The 16992-nt window shown below is 34.9% G+C and overlaps 1 long non-coding RNA gene across 1 annotated transcript; it reads right to left on the reverse strand.

The window, feature by feature from the left end:
* Positions 1-9888: 9888 nt before the first annotated feature.
* Positions 9889-12171, reverse strand: LOC136802718 (uncharacterized). The gene is made up of 3 exons (XR_010846045.1): positions 11816-12171; positions 10784-10852; positions 9889-10237 (listed from the first exon to the last, which is right to left on the reverse strand). It is a non-coding gene; the product is annotated as an uncharacterized lncRNA (long non-coding RNA).
* Positions 12172-16992: the final 4821 nt, after the last annotated feature.

Below are 16992 nucleotides of genomic sequence, written 5' to 3' on the forward strand. Positions count from 1 at the left end.
TTTGACAAAAACTTTCTTTCTGCTGCACTTGAGATTTACTTAATTTAATTTGTGAAAACCAGATATCTTTTAATACACCCCTGTCTCACAGTCCCGGTGAAAGATTTTTCTTCAGTGGGGATAAAAATCCCTATTGAAATCCCAAAGGGGATAGAAACTTTATTATTCCAAGGTTAAATAATACAATGGGAATGGTTTTGGAGTGAAATTCTTAGACATTGATTTTCGAGTGAGGATGATATCAAAGTCAATTTCCCAGTGGGGTTGAAATTCCAGGGTATTTTCCAACTGGGGACAAAAGTTTTGCCAAATTTTCCAGTGGGGATGAGGTCCCATTGGGTCTCTGACACAGGGGTGTTTTGATTTAGCTTATGAACATGATTTTGTTACTACTGTTCATCAGTTAAAAGTCTTCAAAGTGCATTTTTCTCCCGGGGAGGGGGGTATTAGGGTTGGCAGATGAGGGGTATGTCCGGATGGGACCTCCAAAAACCGACCCTTAGAGAGACTGATTTTTGCTGAAAAAGTGTCCCTTAGAGAGACATTTTTGAAAAATTTCTTCGAAATTTGAAAAATTCCCTACCCTTAGAGAGACTTTTCTTCAATTTTTCCATTCTGAATCAAAAATATTTCCTAGAAATCTTGAATTGATTTTTGCGACCCTTAGAGAGACTTTTAAAGGTGAAAAAACCGATCCTTACCGTCGTCACATACCCAGCACCCATTTTTGCCTAAGTACCCCTCCCCCGGATTTTTGTCCAACTTTAATTTTTGTCCAAGTTTAGGCTCTATTAGTTTGGAATTGATCAAATATCGATCCCAGCTGTTAACGTTCATCTAACGTTATATGAACGTTTTGAGCGTTAGATGGCCAGCGTGGTATATATTACTAGTTCGTCTTTTTCCAAAAACCATTTAAGATTTGTAACCAATTCGATGGCCCTCCTAAACAATAACACGATCTTGATGAGAACACGTGACCAAAAACTTGTAAAAACAATATCAAAAACAATCGAGCCACAGATTTCAGAGATATATATGGTGAAGATCAGAGATCTGACCTCAAGGAAAGCAAGTGTTGAAAATACCAAATAAAATAAAAAAGCAACATAAAAAGGGACTAATATTTTTTATAATTTTACAGTTATTTTCCATTTTTTTGAATTTTTCTAAATATAGATCACCCAATCCAACATTCTGTCAAGAAATGAGAATTTAATGCCAAAAAAGGAAAGAAACCAACAAACAAATAGATATAAAGTTTAAAAAGCTAAGTAAAACATGTACACATTATGATGGCCCTGAGATGTCACTGTTTCGTCACAAAATTTCAGTGTTTTATCACGGAATGTTTAGTTTCATCACAATATTTTTAGTTTCATCACAATATTTTTAGTTTCGTCACAAAATTTTCAGTTTTGTCACATAAAATTTTTAGTTTCATCACAGAAGTTCTTAGTTTCATCACAAAATTTTTAGTTTTGTCACATAAAATTTTTAGTTTCATCACAGAATTTCAGTGTTTCATCACAGAATTTCAGTGTTTCGTCACAACTTTCCAGGACTTTTCAGTGTTTCATCACGAAACATTCAGTGTTTCATTATTAATATATTTCTTTATGAAACTAAAAATAAAACTTTCTTTCTTGCTTTTGAATACGTGTTTGGCATGAAGGATCCATATTTCGAAAGACGATTTTTTTGCTGCCAGTGATTAAGGGTGTTGATGAAAACGTGATTAGTATTTCACTGCGATACTCTTCGATACTCTTTTCTTGAGATATTCAAAAATATTTCAAACCTCCTTTTTAAAACACAGCTACCAAGGTAAGTCAACATCCAATGGTACATGATTTTGAGCTTTTTGACTCTGTTTTCAAATTTATAATTCTCTTAATCTGATGCAAACGAATTTGTTTGTGATCAGGTACTTGAATCAATGAAGTTGCTAAAAGAGAATTGTTAACCTTTCTCAGGCAAAAAAAGTGAAGTCTTAATATTATTGTGCGTCTATGTGTATGCATTATTAGATCTAAAGAATTCGTCAAAGTCTTCACTGTGGTAAATTTCGAAAATTGACTGACTTTCACGTCCAACATTTCCGAAGCGTCTGACGTGCATATGCTTTATTTCTATGCGCTCTCGTTACACTTGTAATCTACACAGGAAAAAATGTTCGATTTCCAAGGTTGGAAATTCGATATTTTTGGGTTGGAAATTTTGGTTTTATAATTGAAGGTTGGAAATTTGAGCGATTACTTTGAAGTGATTTGGAAAACGTAAATTACCCATAGGTTTTGTAGAATAAACCAATGCGCTTGAAAAATCAAGTGAAAAAAAAACAATGTAGAAATGACAATTTTCCAAGGCTGGTTGGAAAACATGACTTTTTGGGTGGGAAATTTTTATTTTCCAAACAGTTTGGAAATTGAAAAAAAAGGTCAAAAATGAATGTGAAAATACATATTTTTGTAAATTTGATACCTCAGGTTGAAAAACTAGACTTTTTGGGTCGGAAATTTGTGTTTCTCCCAAATAGTTTGGAAAACGTTAAAAATCCATGTGGAAATTACATTTTTCTAACCATTTTCTGCGCATGCTTCCTTTGAGAAAACCACAAGCGATTTTTCGCTCAAAACTGTTTTGATGTATAGCAAACCTGGATATTAGACTATAATGTGAGCAGTCAAGCTGTAAGTTTCCGTCAGGTGAGGCGTCGCTTCGGAGCGGCCTCGGTCAATCGCAGTGAGTTCGCACAGTGAAGCACATAGGGTACTTGTGTCATAGTTTCAAATAGCGCCCTGCTGAGCTGTGTGAGTGATCTAAGATCAACCACGTATCTGTGCGAACAATAACGAGAGATTGACCGGGAGCCATCGAGCCTAGGCTAGCGAGTGACTGTTCACAAAAACAATAACCTTGCTTAAGATCTCTTTTCCTCATCTCTGCCATCACTTTTTGGATTTTGGCTTTTTTCAACCTAGATTTTCGAAAATTCCAACCTTGTTAAATTTGGATTTTGGCTTTTTTCCAACTGAATTTTAAAAAATTCCAACCTTGTTATTTGGATTTTGGCTTTTTTCAACCTAGATTTTTCGAAAATTCCAACCTTGTTTTCCTACTGAATTTTGAAAAATTCCAACCTTGTTAAAGTTTGGATTTTCGCTTTTTTCAACCGCGATTTTCGAAAATTCCAACCTTGTTTAAGTTTGAATTTTGGCTTTTTTCAACCTCGATTTTGGAAAGTTCCAACCTTGTTTAAGCTTGGGTTTTGGCTTTTTTCCAACTGAATTTTTTAAAAATTCCAACCTTGTTTAAGCTTGGATGTTGGCTTTTTTCCAACTGAATTTTCAAAAATTCCAAGCCATGGAAAATGCAACATTTCCAACCTTGGACAATGTCCCACATTTTCAGGTTGGATTTTCCATTGGATTTTATCTTTTTTCCAACTAAGAAAACTTGAAATCTCCAACCTTGGAAATCGAAAATTTTTTCCTGTGCTAACAATTCAAAATAGGTCTCCTTGGTCGCGCAGGATAACACAAGTCTCCAAGAAAAGTCACTTAATAAAACAAGGCCTGTAAAGATAAACACTCTCAGGGGTGGTGAAATATCGGTCTCCTGGGTCGCACAAGGTAACACAAGTCTCCAAGCAAAGTCACTTAATAAAGCAAGGCCTGTATAGATAGACACTCTCAGAGACGGTGAAATATCGGTCTCCTTGGTCGCGCAAGGTAACACAAGTCTCCAAGCAAAGTCACTTAATAAGTTAAGGCCTGTTTAGATAGACACTCTCAGAGATGGTGAAATATCGGTCTCCTTGGAGTTTGGCATAGATTTTGAAGACATTCAATTGTTATTATTTTCATAACGATTTTCATTTGCCATCTTGGAAAATCAAAGCGAGACGTATTTTTATCGGATTTCAGGTAATCATCTTTCTATTTTGATATCGTCCAAATTATTACAAACTATAATCAAATAATAAGCTCCCCATACTTCAATATAATGCACGCCTATTCGGATTTCTAAGCAAATTTATCCTTTGTTTAGAATAGGACCTATTTTATAAGTAAGTGGCGAGTTATTGACTTCTTATCGGTTTTTAACAATACAGTAGCGCTTTGTGGTAGTATCGGCAAAATTTTTTATATATGGTATTTACTTTTCAGAACGATGTCAAAATATCCACCAATTGATTCTTCATCTTATCAAAAGGCTGTGAAAGCAGCATGGGGAGTACCTTTTGATATCAAGCAATGTTTTCCAGAGGAGATTTCAAATTGGATTACCTACAAAGCTACTATCCTGGGTGTTCCAAAGTCCTATCTTGCGATCCCACTGATCATTGGAACAGCTTATTGTGCTCAACACGCGACGATTTCCTACGAAGATCTTCATTGCGAGCCTGTCATTCTTTATGGCTTGGTAGTTGGTCGTTCGGGTACCAATAAAAGCGCTTCTCTGAAGATAATCCTAGATATGATCAGTTCAATCGATAACTTATCCGGCAATCTACCACACACTTTCGATACGGGAACCCTTGAAGGCTTGATGAAGTCACTTCAAGACAACGATGGTTGTTTAATGGCAGTCCATGATGAATTTGCATCTTTCAATGATGCCTTGGATAAAGGATCGTCAGGTTCCAGTGAAAAATCTCGCTACTTATCATTATATTCTGGAACAAGTTGGTCAAAGAACACTAAAACTAAAGGAAAGTCTGATGTTATCGATCCACGGTTGAGCTTGATAGCGTATACGCAACCCTATCATGCAACCCAGTTCGCAAGAAATAACTTCTACGATGGGTTTTTTCAAAGATTCCTGTAATCGATGCCAGATGAAGTCTTCATTTCAATGAAGGATAAGAAGTTATGCATGGCTGAAAAACAAAACCTCGTCGATATGAAAAACGTTTTATCTACAATCTATACCGAATGTCGCAAAGAACCTAAAGATATGCAACTAAATAATGAAGCTATGGAATTGTATGATAAATATCACGATGAAATCGTCGAGTTTAGGAAAAATGATCGTTTTGAAGAAGCAAAGTTGAGTGTCAAGAGTAAATCATTGGGTATGATTATGCGTATTGCATCAACAATTTGTCTTTTGCGTAACGCTTGCACTGGGAATATCAGCACCGTTGTAACCAAGGCAGATGTAACCATGGCTAAAAACATAGCTGACTGTTCAGTAGCGACGGCTTTTGCATTGTTACAAAACGATGCACAATCGAGCTGGAAAAAAGAGCAAATTCGTCAACCACCATTGCCAGAAGCAGGAAATCTAACAATGGAATACCTGGTCCCGTATCACCATAAAGTAAGGAAGATTTTGAAAGAAGATAAAATTGCAATGTCAGCCATTACGCGAGACAAGATATATCCTATCGTGAACAATCAATCTGGTGCACTGATTGCGAACAAATTCGTTAGAGGCTTGGAAACATTGGGTTTTGGCAAGTTCTCTCCCAATTCAAAATCTTTCAAACGTTTCTGTCCATCTGATAACCATTGCCCAGATCGTGAAAATTTGAAACAAAAATACAGACTATTGAGCATTGAGTACACTGAAAGTGAAAATAAGGAAAATACTGAAATTAATTCTATTTTTTGATTCATTTGTGTTTTTTTGTTGTCAATTACTTGTTGGAATTCAGGTTTTTCTTTTGACTGCGGTAGGGTTTTAGTCAAACTTTTGATTCATTATTGGTTTCCTTTGTACTTCTGTTCGTTGTTTCGAGTATCCTTTTGCATAATATTAAATTCAGGCAATTTCAAGTTATATTTTGATGTATATTGTTTTTATCTATTTTTGCAGGTTGAAATATAACGTGATATGCTATATTCAAGATTATATACGATTTATATACTAGTTATCAATTTCAATATTTAAAACAATGATACTCAATCTCGATAAACGTGGATGTTTCACTTATTATGCAAATCGTTTTAATTTGTGATTTTGAGACAAAAATTTTTCTAGTAATCTTGTACCTAAAATAACTCGACTCAAACCACTTTCTGTGAACTGATTATTTTGAAAAAAATAGCATAAAAAAACTTTTCTTATAATTTTCATTTAAATGTTTATGGTGTTCAGATTGTTCTTTGTGACAAAATTTCAGATTGTTCTTTGTGACAAAATTCCTGTCCTGGTGACGGATCACTAAGAATATATCCTAACCCTATACTAAATATTTTAAAGGGCATCTAGAATCGACCCTTGACCGACGTCAAAGTGTATCCTAAGGTTGTGATTCTTAAAATAAATTTCGCTCCTGCGGATTATCGCGAATCCCTCGTTTCACTCAAGCATGTATGAAATATCTTTCTAATTATCCGCCACCGCCGGCGGAGTTCGCTTTTCACTCAAGCATGTATGAAATAACTAAACTATCCGCTAGTTCTATTTATAATGAATGCGATATTTGCGAAGTTCCGGCGGATATCCGCGATTGCCGGCGGTGGCGACGGCGGAGATTTCGATTCTATTTATAATGAATGCGGTATTTGCGAAGTTCCGGAGGATATCCGCGATTGCCGGCGGCGGTGGCGGAGATTTCGATTCTATTTATAATGAATGCGATATTTGCGAAGTTCCGGCGGATATTTGCGATTGCCGGCGGCGGCGGCGGAGATTTCGATTCTATTTATAATGAATGCGATATTTGCGAAGTTCCGCAAATACCTCCGGAAATCCGCTCGATTTCTATGCCCGAGTGCTCTAAATAAAGAAATTCTTAATGAATGATGATATAGTAACAGAACAAAATTCAAAAAATTTCGAAAGAAAAAGTAAGTAAGTAAGTAAGTGCCCATGTTTTGCTTGTAAAATTGGTTGAAAGAGAATAAAAAGAGAATTATTATTCGCTTGTTCCTTACAAAATATCAGCTGTTTCTCTCTCATAGGAAAAGGGGAAAACCCAAGCCTTTTGAATTTGATTTTTTTTTTCAGCCAGGGGGAGGGTGTGAATGAAAAAAGTACGTACTCACCAGGGGCTATAGCTATTTGCATCTGCTTGCCTATAGGGGGAGGGGTATATATATACTCAATTTTTGACATTTTAGTGGGTACGTACTATATGGACGGCCCCTAAGTAACAACAAAGTTCTATTTGAAACATTAATTTTTGGACCTACCTCCGGGTGCCCCGGTGGAGGTTCTATAAATTAACCCCTGTCCGTTCGTCCGTTCGTCCGTTCGTTCGTCCGTCTGTTACCAGCTTTTCTCAGGATTTGCTCATTAGTTTTTTCTGATTTTTTGCACAATGATGCAAAATGGCAATGCCCAGAACGTGACGGAGCCTGATTTTTAAGAAAAAAATTATTTGGGCAAATTTGGGCCAAAAACTACCTAAAAATAGGGTTTTTTGGACTTTGTGCAAAATCCTGTCATTACTTTTTTCTAATTTTAGGTACAAAGATGGAGGCAAGATTCTCTAAAGAATGGCTGAAGTGGTTTTTCCCGGAAAATTCTTATTCGCCTTAAAAAACGGATTTTCGTATTTTGGGGAAAATTCCCTTTAACCAAATAAGAAAATATAGCTTTTAACAATGTTGACTCATTATTTTTTTCTGATTTTTTGCACAATGATGCAAAATGGCAATGCCTAAAATGTGTCGGAGCCTGATTTTCAAAAAAAATATATTTGGGCAAATTTGGGCCAAAAACTGCCTAAAAATAGGGTTTTTTGGACTATTTGCAAAATCCTGTCATTACTTTTTTCTGATTTTTTGTACAAAGATGGAGGGCAAGATTCTCTAAAGAATGGCTGAAGTGGTTTTTCCCGGGAAGTTCTTATTCGCCTTAAATTACGGATTTTCGTATTTTGGGGAAATTCCCTTTAACCAAAAAAGAAAATATAGCTTTTCTCAATTTTTTTTCTGATTTTTTGCACAATGATGCAAAATGGCAATGCCCAAAATGTGACGGAGCCAGATTTTTAAGGAAAATTATTTTGGGCCAAAAACAGCTTAAAAGGTTTTTTGGGCCTGAATGGTTTTAAGTGATTTTCGTATTTGGGGAAATTCCTTTTTACCATTTTACATTATTCAACACACAAGCTTTATTTTTCCATTCTGAATTTTTGTACAATTATTGTCACTTTTTTCTTATTTCCATCTGATGTTAATCATTAGGTAGTTCCATTCAGCATGTTGCTTGTTTAGCATAAAAGAACCACTTTATATACTGTGCTATTTGCCAAAATTAAAAATTGGATTTCTCTTCAAACCCACATTTATAAAAATTCTATTTTATTTAGCTCCTTGCCAAAATAAGTTCTCTCCAAAGTAATTGTATTCCCCAAATTCTTATTTTTTCGCAATTTTTGCCTCTTGCTGATTTCACCATTTTATCTCCAATTGTCCCTTTTTGTTAAATAATTGTTTTTCAGTGAAGTGAAAGTAACAAAGATCAAGCATTTTCACTCTTAATTGTTACACAGTCCATAAAGTGTCCATCAATCTTTTCTTTCTTATTATTTAAACCAGTTAAACATCATAACAGTGGCCAAATGTTTAAAATTAACTTCAACTGACACTGATGACTGAGCAATGCATTTAGTTATTTAGCATCCTGGAAAACCAGGGCTAACAAATAGTGCAATCTCTCAGAGTTTTTATAGCTCATGCTTCTTCCAATCAGCCAATTAGTCACAAAAGCAAGATGCAATGATGATGTTGAGGACATGATACTTTTCATGTTTTTACACACAAAAACATTATGTTGTTGTACAAAAACCTGATTGAATTCATCCTACTGCTACTGTCACTGTCGTTCATCGTTCCCAGCTGTGGTGACATGATATGGGTGGCATGGGTGGACAATTGGAGTTTACGTTCTTGAGGCTGGATATAAAAATTCTATCGGCTACTTTTTGGATGAGCAGCATCAGCAGAGTCAGCAGTAAAGCATTAGAGCTGTTGAAAATGTTTTATTTATTTTTCACATAGTCTAAAAGTGAGAAAGAAAGCAATAATTTCAAGGTTGAAATTTCTTTAGATTTGCTGAGTGTGTTTAAAGCCAGTTAATTTATAGCTTTAACTGTTTAAGACCAGTTCACAGCAGTTTTCTGCACCAACCCTAAAACTTCACCACAAAAAATATCCATATCAGAGAGCCAAATTTAAAAAAAACAGTAATTGGAAGTTGAGACTTATTGCAAGGCTACTAATTTATTTTGAGCCAGTAAAAAACCATTAAAAGACAGAGGAAAGCCATTCTCTATTCCAACAACAAACACAAATGTCCAAATCAACATTATTTTCTTTTCCCATGCCAAATGGTCATACGGAGAAGAACTATTTACAGCATTTTGATATAAATTATTTTAGTAAGTGTGCTCGCAGCTCGGCTGTACTTGTCTTCGCAACATATTGCCCACACTCAAGCTGCCAGAGTCCAAAGGTCGAAAAATATCAAGAATCTTGATATTTTTCATTTAACTGTACCAGGGCCCTAAACGATTCCTCCAATTATACGGTACTGGCCTCTTTAAGTCGCAGAATCGTTTATCGGCCCTGGCTCGCGAGGGTGGGTCGATTTCTAATTTCTTATATATAAAAATAAATTAACGAGAGCAAATACTATTTACAATTAAAAAATAACAATTGATCCCAAAGAGATGAAATTATTTACAATTAATTCTATACACTAAATATAGAATATTATTTATAAATATGATATAAAAATTTGTCGTATATATACAAAAATACATTCATCAGCTTGAAATGAAGAGTAATTTCAAATTGAAACCATCAAATATTTAGCGCCAATGAACCTAAACCTACAAAAAAATCCTGGGAGCCACTGTTGAGAGGGTTTTCCGCTAAATATAGTATCTAAAATTTTTTCCCTAACTGAGTAAAAAAGATTTCACCGAGTTAGCGAAAAGAGTCGGATATTTACAAGGGAAATGATCCAATCGAAATCAATAGCAACATCAGTTTTAGCACTGTACTCTTTTTCATATTCAACTAAGGTAGTCCATAATTGGGAAACGTAAGGGCGTTAAGAGTAGACACACCACCAAAACTAGCGACGGTTGACGTAATATAATAGTCAAGTTAGTGAAGTGGTAAAAATACATCTAAAAACAAGCCAAATGAAGGTATCAATGTTTAAACGCAGACAGAACTGTAGGGACGGAATGAATAAATAACGTAATCGTAAAAACAGCGTCAAAATGATGGGTGTAACTTCTCATGCGTGCTGTCATGTTGGGAATCTAAAAGTAAAAGTTTGAAAATTTTGGAGGTTAATTTGCAAAACGAAACTTGCTGATTCGAAGATGAATAAATGGTTTTTTAAAGAAGCAGCTAATGAGAATGCTGATTTGGTCTGGTGGAAAAGTTTAAAAAACACCGAGAACAAAAACATTTGCATTTGTTCGACTAATTGAAGAAGCTTAGATTCTGGAAAATAGTTCAACACTTTACAACCGAGACTTGCGTGGATTCGTCTCAGTCACATAAAAGTCTAAACTGTACATCATACTGAATTTCCCTTGGTCTTTTCAGTCCACCAAGAAGAGTCCGAACCCTTCTACAGGCTAACCAAGCCCTCCTTTCTAAGTTTTTTGAATATATTCATTTGTTCAAAAAATTCCGGTATGCAGAAAAATTTAGGCTCTTCGTCAAAATTTAGTCACTAAGGGCTGACTAATAACTAAGTTTTGGCCATTTCTAAATTTTTAGTTGGCCCTGATTTTAGTCACCAAGCCAAAATTTAGTCACTTAGGGCCGACTAAGTTTACATAATTAAATATACTTACATGGAAATAATTTGGAACCGATGACGTCATTGGAAACGATGAAACAAACAATGGAAATAATCATCCAATCTGAAAAGTAAATAATCGAATGAAAAACATTTGAAACTCATGAACAATATCATAAGAGCGTACGATAAAACTAGCCATAGCTTTCACTAACTGCCACCCGCTAGTACAAATGCTTGTAAAAACTAATTAATGCTAATTAAGGCTTTTTAATGCTTTATAGCAAAAGTTTGGAAATGATTTGTAATAGTTAGAATGATTCTTCTCGGCATTTTCTTTGAGATATCAATGAATAAGCTAACATAAATGAAACATATGAAATCAATTACATATAGTTACAGATACTAAACCAGTCAAAAGAAAGAAAACTTTATTTATTTCAACCAATTTGAAATATAAATGAAACATAGTAGAACTAAACAGCATAAGAAATGCTATGTGCCAGAAACATAACCAGCAGGAACAAAAAATTGACAGGTAACAACGTACTTAGGAGTTTTTCCAACGGTTTAACAAAGGATATCGTGATCCAAAATTGTTTACATTAAATAGATTTACCAGTAATCTAGAAGCTGTAACAGCGTTGTGTAAAGGATGGAAGATGATAGGACGTAACGTGGTAATAGTATCAGTAACGAGGCAATATTGATGAGCAGGAAGCAGGTATTAACAGGAAATAGCGTACATTCAGCAAAAAATAAACTCATACTAGTAATAAACTGAGAAAACATTTCACAAACAACCAACTATTTGCAAATTTCAACCGTCTCAAAAATATGTCTGCTCCAGTGCAATGAAAAATCTCAATCACAAAATCGAAATCAATTCATCCGTTTCATTTATTTAAACTCCAAAAAAGTAAAATTTATCGGACTGAAAAATTTAAAGACTTTCTAACTTTTCACTTCTATTAAAAAATTAAGAAAAAAATTTCAACACTTCTCGTAATAATAGAAAAAAATTAATTCAATGTTTAAAAAATATTCCAACCTTAAAAAATCATGAAAAAGTGGATATTTTTCTTACCAAGACGAACGAAACGATCGAAAGATTTCTTTGGTAACACCATCACAGCCATACTGTTCATCAGGGCGTTGACCACGAAAGTCTTTCAATTCAGGATTCGCTCCTTTGGCCAACAACCATCTGATGACGTCATGTTTGTTGAGATATGCTGCCCAATGCAATGGTGTGATGTTATTTTTGTCTCTTCCATCGATCAACTTTTTGATTGTTTGTTGACCAAATTGTTCCAAAAAACGAACTGTTCCATAACGACCTACCCAATGAAGAACGTTCGAACCATCATCATTGTTCACGAGTGAAAAGTCTTGAGGATACTTCATCAAGTGAACGAAAACGTCGAAACGATCTCCATAAACAGCCCAACATGAGAAGTGTCTGACCAGCCATAAAAACCACCACGCAACGAGTTGAGGATGTTCGGTTTTTGGCGGAAAATTTCTTCGAGTTTCGCGAATTTCTTTTCCTCTATAATATTCCAAACATCTGAAGAAAAAAAGAAGAAACTCAAACTTTCACGGAGTAAAAAACAAAACTCAACAAAAAATGAATCTCGATATCTCAGGAACCAAAAATACTTCGAAGCTGAAATTTTGTAAACAGAACGAGTAAAATATTTCCGTATTGATGGCGAAAAAATTTTGAATTGTGAATGAAAATTTTTTGCTCAGCTAGAAATCATTTTTATTTGAGACGGTAAAAAAATTGAAGTTAGCAAAAAATGAAGATCTAGATCTCAAGAACTAAAAAAGATTCAAAGTTGAAAAATTGAAAACGGAATTGGAAATTTATTTCCAGATTGATGGATTAATCATTTTTGGTTTTGATGAAAAATTTTTGTTTAGAAAGAAATTAATCTTTTCAATGCGGAAAACGAAACTCAGATCGCGTTCTGAGAAAAAATGGTGGTGGAGTTGGTCTTTACGCAAAATACTATCATCATTTTCAACCGCGCAAGGACTTAACGAAAAACTCATCCCTTGAAATTCTGGCTGCCGAATTCCGAGGCCGAAACAAAAACACACCTTATCTTGTTGTCACCGTTTACCAACCGAACTTCAAGGAAAAAGAAAAGCTTTGGTTAGACTTATTTGAAACCGCCATTGCTGAAATTTGCACGAAATGGAATGGCGTTATCATTCTGACCGGTGATATGAACATTGATCTTATCGGTCAAGAAAAAGAATCAACAACTCGTTACAAAGAAATACTTACCTCATACAACCTCTATCAGCATATCTCAAAACCAACACGACTTGATAAAACTTTAATAGATCATATTATAACCAATATTCCTAACAAAGTCACCCACAGCAATGTCATGCCCACCGACGAGATAAGTGACTATAATACCCCCTACATCTTGCTGAATATTAAAAAGGAACGATTCCAACCTCGCTACAAGTTTCTTCGTGATGACAAAAATCTCAATATGAACTCATATGTCAATGATGTAGCACAAGCACCCTTTAACACCACTTATGCTTTCGACAATCCAGAAGACCAAATCGATATCCGCAACTATCTAATCCTCTAATGCATCGAAAATCATGCTCCGCTGAAACGTGTGAAGCTGACCCGCCCCATCGCGCCATGGATGTGGGACCCAGCTATCAAAAACTGTCGAGCTCAACTTGAACTTTCTCGTCAACAGGCTAAGTTGAACCCACAAGACAAAACCACCTACAAAGAAAACCTCAAAAAGTACAAAAAGAGACTGAAAGAAATCAAAAATAACTTTTTCAGAAAATCCCTATCTTCGAGGGATCCAAAAGCCGTTTGGAGTACAATACATCGAGTTTTGGATAATCAAAAATCCCGAATTAAGCACCATCCATCCGAGATGAATGATTACTATTGCAAATTAGCATCTGAACTCACCGGCAAACCTAACGAAGAATCAACATTACCAGATAATATCGAAACGATAGATGACGAAAACGCGTTTAAAATTACTTATGATAAAGTATGTCAGATCTTAAAGAGCCTGAAAAATGACTGTTCTTGCGGCTCTGATGATATCTCTATTCGTTTTGTAAAACCAATATCGGAATTCATCACATCGCCACTTGTCAATATCATCAATAACTGCATTGACAAGAAAATCTTCCCTCGACAATGGAAAATTGCTCGCGTTTGCCCTATTCCGAAAATCGACCTACCTATCAAAATCAAAGACTATCGCCCAATATCGGTACTCCCTGTGCTCTCGAAAGTCTTTGAACGAGTTATCTTGCATCAGCTCTGTAAATTTATTGAAGATAAAGCTCTCTATCGTCAAACGCAGTCCGGGTTTCGTAAAGGACATTCTACAACTACCTTACTGATCAAGCTTCGAGATGACATCAAGAAAGCAATGAGCAAAAGTGAAGTAACTCTTTCCATTCTAATTGATTACTCCAAAGCCTTTGACACAATAGACCATCTTAATCTCTTGTTGAAACTTCGAGAAATGAATTTTTCTTCTGATTCTCTACAAATCCTATCGAGCTATTTATTGGAGAGGAGACAGTATGTACAGGTTGAGAATAAAACCTCTTCATTAAAACCTATGTATTTTGGAGTTCCACAGGGTAGTATATTAGGCCCTGTGTTATTCAACCTTTATGTCGTCGAGCTTTCAGATCAAGTAACATCATCCAGTATTCAATACGCTGACGATACCACCCTTTACCGTCACTGTAAACTCAAGGACTTGCAGGAAACCATCAAGGATATGGAGAAGGATGTTGAGAACCCTTCAGTCGTGGTCAAAAGACAGTAACCTACTATTTAATAGTGACAAACTACAACTCATCATTTTTCATTCTCAACGCTTGAGGAATTTTCCAAAAAATCAAAGCCAACTATTCCGCTGCTCTGGCCGATCAATCGAGCACAAAACCTACGTTAAATTGCTTGGTGTCTATCTTGATCATAACTTAACATGGTCAACACATATCAACGAAATCATCAAATCCTCTCAAGGAACATTACGAGCACTACGAAAATTCAGTCGCTTTACTCCATTTCATGTTCGCAAGACTCTGGCTGAAACGATGATATTATCCAAGCTTAACTACAGCAATGTTGTCTATGCGCAAATTCCAAAGTACCAAGTAGAACGTCTTCAAAAGATCCAAAACATTGCAGCTGGGTACGTGCTTTCTCGATTCGCTACTTTAAATGACGTAATTCAACTAAAATGGCTACCAGTCAAAGAGTACATCGAACTTAACACCGCTAAAATTGTTCACAAGTCACGTCGAGATAAAAATCATCCCAGTTATCTAAATGTCGAATTCTCTAACCCTAGTAAGAAGCTTCGCCTGTACACTCAAAGAACCAATGATCAAAGTTGTTAATGATGGTACATTTCAATGTCAAGCTCGTTGGTATGATGATCTGCCAGAAAACATAAAATCTTTAAAGACTCTAGAAGAATTTAATAAAGAAGCTAAAAAATATTATTTTGATAAAGCATTAGCCAGGGTTTTATCCCTGTGATTATAATTAGCATTATAAATATTTTGTTACTTTAATTATTTATGTATTTTACGGTATAAATATATATATTTTTTCTTTACTGACTTATTAATCTTACAGCCTTTTGTTTACCGTCCATGTTTTCTTGACTTCCAGCAGGCCTAGCTCTATACCTATATCTCATCCTTAATTCAATCTCTTGCCAGTCCTGTGTCTTTAGCATTCTTTAATTACATTTTAAATCAATATAAAAATTTTACTATATTTAATAATTTAATAATTTATATCTTTTGCATTTTCATTTTTATAATTCTTAGTTTAGACGGAAGAACAATTTTGTAAAAATTGAAGTCGAATAAATGTTAAATAAATAAAAAATAAAAAATAAAATAAATTCCACGAAAAATTTCTCAGAATATGAAAAAGTTTTCAAAATAGAATTTTTGTCAAAGGTGAATTTTTGCGTGAACTAATACACAAATAGCAAAGATAAAACAGAAAAGTAAACACAAACTTTTTGAGCTGTTTTGAGATGTAATTCGAGAAAATTAGCCTTATTCTCAAAAAGAATCACGAAACTGTGATAAAGGATAAACAAATAGAAGTGCTAATATGTAATGTGTTTCTCAAATCGTCATAAAAAGCTGCAAGCTGAACTAGTTTTATTTTAGAAAGTCTTAGCTTGAATAAATTTAATTTTGCACAAGTACTTTCACTATATTAAATTATACAACACTAGAGGTTCAGAAAATGAAAGGTTAAAGGATCTAGAAATTTCTCCGTTCAAATTTATTCATTCGTTCATTAATTCATTCACTTTTCCACAAAAATCAGTCACCCCACCACCATCACATATAAAAAGCAAATGAAACGAGCGCACGAAACTTTCATTTCAGCAGGAGAAGAAAAAATACAAATCGTTCCCTTGAGGATGAAATCGACATTTTTTAAATTATAATTTCAGTTGATTGTCTTTGTGTCCCTCCCGTTTCGTAATAAGAGAAAAACCCTTTCAAGTGAGGCCATCGAGTCTTAAAATATTCTCAAATTATTCATAAAACGTTACACCTTGAGAATCTTGGGTAAAGGGGTTTTGAGTGACGTCATCAGTCTCTGAGATTACCGAAAATAGGACCCCCTCTAATTTTTTTTCAGTTTAATTTTTTTTTGCTCAAGTTTTGTGGGACAAAATTCCAGTGACATGTATTTTTGAGGCAGAGGGTCAATTTTCGAGACCTGCCGGCATCGTGTATTTTACAGACCGGACCGAATTTTCCCTTTTAGCTAAATCAGTCCTAGGATACTGTATCTAGTGATTGGAAAATGCTGTTGACTTGAAATTTTGAAAAAATTTAGCTATTGATAATAATAAAGTGATCAGTTCGGGTAAAATAAGGACCCATACCTTCGAGGGACCAAGGATTTTCTTCAAATTAAAAAAGATTTGATAATTACGGACGGTACTTTAATTAACTTTCCAACTGAGCGGACTAATGTTTAAGTTCGAATTACAGAAAGATTGGAATAATGGAGGTTGAAATTAGAGAGAGCTGGCAACATCGACGATTGAATTGAACCTAATATTTAAAGATTTAACACGTGATTTTTGAAGAGATTTGAGGCGAAATATGGAATGTGTGTTTTTTTTGAATCTCTCAGCTTGCGTTGCGTTAGACATATCCACATTTGACGGTCACTAGAAAACTGTTATGGTA

The sequence above is a fragment of the Clytia hemisphaerica genome, unplaced genomic scaffold, assembly GCF_902728285.1.
Source record: "Clytia hemisphaerica strain Z4C2 unplaced genomic scaffold, Clytia hemisphaerica genome assembly, whole genome shotgun sequence".
NCBI classification, from domain to species: domain Eukaryota; kingdom Metazoa; phylum Cnidaria; class Hydrozoa; order Leptothecata; family Clytiidae; genus Clytia; species Clytia hemisphaerica.